Here is a 4,105-nt window from a genome sequence, read left to right as displayed (position 1 = left end):
TAGGGAATCATAACTAAAAAACAGTCGTTTGGTTAATATTTGTGCATATAGTCAAAGCATATTTATTATTTATCTTATCTTACAAAAACAAATGGTTTTTGCCTGATCCGATGGTTTTAAATGGGTATTTCAAGTCGATCGACCGCTCTCATTTCTCTCAAAATGGAGGAAACTAAAGGAGATAAATCGTGGCTGTAATTGCGCCCCCTTCTTCCGCCTTGATCCGACGTCTCACAACCAACTTCTTCATCCGTTACAACCATGAAGCACAAGTTACCTAAAATTTATAGTCATTGTCAGGGTTTCATTGAGCTTATTGTGCTCCATCTTTTTACCCATAACGGAAAAATTAACACCACCATAAATCTTGATTAGTTTTTGTTATTGAGAAGTCTGTGTGTTTTTTTGGGTTCGTTTTGGATTTATTCTCCGAAATGATAGATTGATTGTCTTTTGTTAAAAGAGAGGTTCTTCAATGTTTTAATTTCTGAAATTTTGTTGTCGTTCTAATTTGATGAATACCTACATTTTCGTTGCAGGTTGTGGGTTTCTTAGCGGTGGCAAAGGTGTATTCGATTCTCTTTTCAATAGGAAATGTTCTGACCTTAAGGGTTTCTTTAATTTCATTTGCCTATGATTTTCTTTGTGGCTGTGTCAATCTGCACCATCTTACCAGGTTTCCCTTTATTTGGTTTATGATTTTTATATAAGTACGGTTTTGAGCAAGTATTTGTGTTTGTGTAACTCTTGATTCTTCACTTTGTTTAGACTGATATTTTGGAGTTTTGGAATTGGCAGATTTGAAGTGCAGTTTGTGACCGAGAACCCGATCCTAAGAAATACTTTGTTCGATCCTTCGTATCTGCTGATTGGTAAGTATTTCGGGATTATACTCGATGCTTGATTTTATTTTGCTCACTGCTTGAAACTTGGAAATTTAGTATGATGTTGTTCTTTAGTTTAGTTTATGCGTACATGAAGAACTTCTTCCCTCTAAATGGATGCATTGTTGAAGTTTTTGTAACTGTGTTTCGTTAGTTTTGTGATTTTTTGGATCATAGGCTTTTATTCCCTTGGTATAGTCAGGTTTATTGGGCAATTAGAGAATGGTTATTTCTGAAGTTAGACTTATTGGATCGGCCATAAATTGGTAAGATTAATTGCACCTCTTAAGATTAATTGGGTAAAAAGAAATGGAGATCGATAAAAATATGGACTCGAAATGCACTACTGCCCTTAAGTTCGTACTCCCATAGTGCATATTAGAGATGAACTTTTATTTTTGGGGTTGTTTCTCAATCCTCTGAAGATTTAGGGATTTTGAGTCCATTTTTTTGTTTATTCCATTCATACTGTTTTGCAAGCAATCGATCAAGGTAATCCAGTGTCAATTGAGCTGCACTTTAACTTGGGTAATGTTTATATATTTCCCTAAGTTTAAAATATTTTTTACACGATTATATGGTCTACATATGTGGTATTTTGTGTTTCCAAAGTGGTGGTGGACTCTTGATTTCGGTAGGATGGTGTTTGTGTACGTCCAAGAGGTGACATTTTCTTTTGCTCCTGCAAGTTTAGTTTTCTTTTCATTTTGTTAGACGACTACTTTGCTCCTACAAGTTAGTTTTCACAAGTATCAACTCTTTGGTATTATATGCCTTCTCTTTTAGAAATTATATTATAGTCTTCTGCAACTTTGATCCGTTCTCTAATACTATATTAATACAGCCATAATCTTGCTAGATTTGGTTCCATGTGTATTTATCAATGATGATGCACAAGAGAAATTGACTATGTGCACTTTTTTTGTTTTGTATGCATACTACAAGGTTGAAATTTTGGGAGCTATTAAACTTATTTTTCTTAGTAGCGGTGCATACATATATTTGCATTGTAGGAATTACCAATAGGTACTATTATGATAGTCTTAGTTAGTGGCAGGTCCACCCACTAAAGCCCAGTAACCAGAGATTCATAATAAGAAGAAAAAAAGAAAATTGGACCAAAATTTTTATCCCCTGGTCCGATACACATGCGGGATGTCATAATCCACTTTTAAAAATACCCAAACTACCCATTCCATGATAATACATATATATCTATTAAAAAAAATCACCATTTTATACAGATCTGAGTTCCGCTCTCCTGCTCTCTTTCTGCTTCTACTCAAATTTTGCTTCTGCTTTTGGATTACGAGCTAGAGTTTTTCTGAAGATCTCTTTGAAGATTTACAGGTATGTTATGTAATATCTCTTTCTGATGCTGTTGTTTGTTTTTTTCAACTGAATCTGTGAAGGTCAAATCGTTTTGATTACGTTTTCACTTTCTTGTTTCGTTTTTGTTTGTTTTTTGCGTTTATTTTTGTTTTGGTTTGTTTTTGATGAATTTTGATCGTAATTGTTCAATTTTTTGGTTAGATTATGATGTTTTTATCATATTTGAACTTTCGATTTGATTATCTTGTTGTTTTCGCTTCTTTATTTTATCAAAATCGTGTTTGTTTGTTGTTTCAGGGGTATTATCCAACAGTACATATGTTGCATACTGATACAAATTGCTTTTGATTCTGTTTTGTTCTTAGTTTTATCACTTGTGTTGTTTGATTCATAAGTACATATCTTCGATACTGAAATAAGAATCTCTCGATTATGTTATTTTGATAGATTCTTTACATACAGTTGTTTTTTAGTTAATGAATCAGCAGTACATATGTGGCGTACTGATACAAAATGTTTTTTTGTTTGGGTTGATCCATTAGTACGTATGTGTAGTACTGAAATATGTGCTTTAATTCGGCTGTATTCATGGATTCATCACTTTTTCTTTACATGCAGTTGATTTTTTAGTTCATGAATACGCAGTACGTATATGGCGTACTGATAGAAACCTCTTCTGATTTTGTTTTATTCATAGTTTTGCCATTGTTTTTGGGTTCGATCTATGAGTACGTATGTGTAATACTGAAATATGTGCTTTGATTATGTTAATTTCATGAATTCATCAATTCTTATTTACATGCAGTTGATTTTTAGTTCATGTACGTATATGGTGTACTGATAGAAACTTCTTTTGATTCTGTTTTATTCAGAGTTTTGCCACATTTTTATTTGTTTGATCCATGAGTACGTATGTGAAATACTGAAATATGTGCTCATTTTGTATAGCTTTTTCTGTGTTTACAGTGCATATAAAGGTTTTCCTTTATTTTTCCTATGATTTAATATTGTATTAAAGAAATATTAGAGATTAATCGGTATAATCCTACAATATATGTGATGTAAAATATTTTCTAATTCATTTATTATTGATTCTAACAAACATGTACTTTTCCTATAAGCAGTGCAGCATATAAATACTCGAATTCGTAAGCAGCAGATATATACTCGAATTTGTAAGCAGTTTAGCGGATACATGTTCTTTTTGTAAGCAGCGCGACAAATATGTACTCAGATTTGTAAGTAGTGTAGCAGATATGTACTCGAATTTATAAGCAGTGTAGCAGATATGTACTCGAATTTATAATCAGTGTAGCAGATATGTACTCGAATTTATAATCAGTGTAACAGATATGTACTCGATATAATGAACGTGTAGACACACACGTTTGGTAACAATGGGTATTATGGTCATTTCCATGTTTTAATTAATTTTGAACCTCTGAATAAAAAAAAAATACGGTTGGACCCTACTATAACTAACTTTGTGGGTTTATGACCAAACAACAAAGTTTCCATTTGCATTTGGTAGGTTCTTAAACTTTATTTATTTTATTAATCATTTAAGATTGAGATGATAGTTTCTCATAAAAATATTAGCCGGTAATGCAAAGGATCCTCCGGCCGAAATGGAGCACCAAATTTATCTAAATGATATTCATTTTGTGTGTGTGTATTGTGTCATTAGTTTCCATTTTGTTGATTACCCAATTATATTAATTTTTTTGATTACTAAATTATATTCATTCTGTGTATTGATGAGCACGAAAGTGCGACACATTTTCACCCATAAATACATTAGATGGGACTCATTTTATCACTAATAAACTTGTTTGTAAGTGTTTTTGTGAAATAAGCTCTTATGGAGAAAGTTGCTTGAAAAGTGGTTT

General features: G+C 32.3%; 1 long non-coding RNA gene across 1 annotated transcript; it reads left to right on the top strand.

Moving 5' to 3' along the window:
• Window positions 1-307: 307 nt before the first annotated feature.
• On the top strand, window positions 308-3,558 carry LOC113292962. Its single transcript, XR_003331975.1, has 4 exons — window positions 308-676; window positions 799-872; window positions 2,129-2,234; window positions 3,341-3,558. It is a non-coding gene; the product is annotated as an uncharacterized LOC113292962 (long non-coding RNA).
• The last annotated feature ends 547 nt before the right edge of the window (window positions 3,559-4,105 follow it).

Source organism: Papaver somniferum, chromosome 7 (genome assembly GCF_003573695.1).
Source record: "Papaver somniferum cultivar HN1 chromosome 7, ASM357369v1, whole genome shotgun sequence".
Classification (NCBI taxonomy): domain Eukaryota; kingdom Viridiplantae; phylum Streptophyta; class Magnoliopsida; order Ranunculales; family Papaveraceae; genus Papaver; species Papaver somniferum.
The sequence above is the reverse complement of the archived record's forward strand: the minus strand, read 5'-3'. Positions and strand labels throughout refer to the sequence as shown.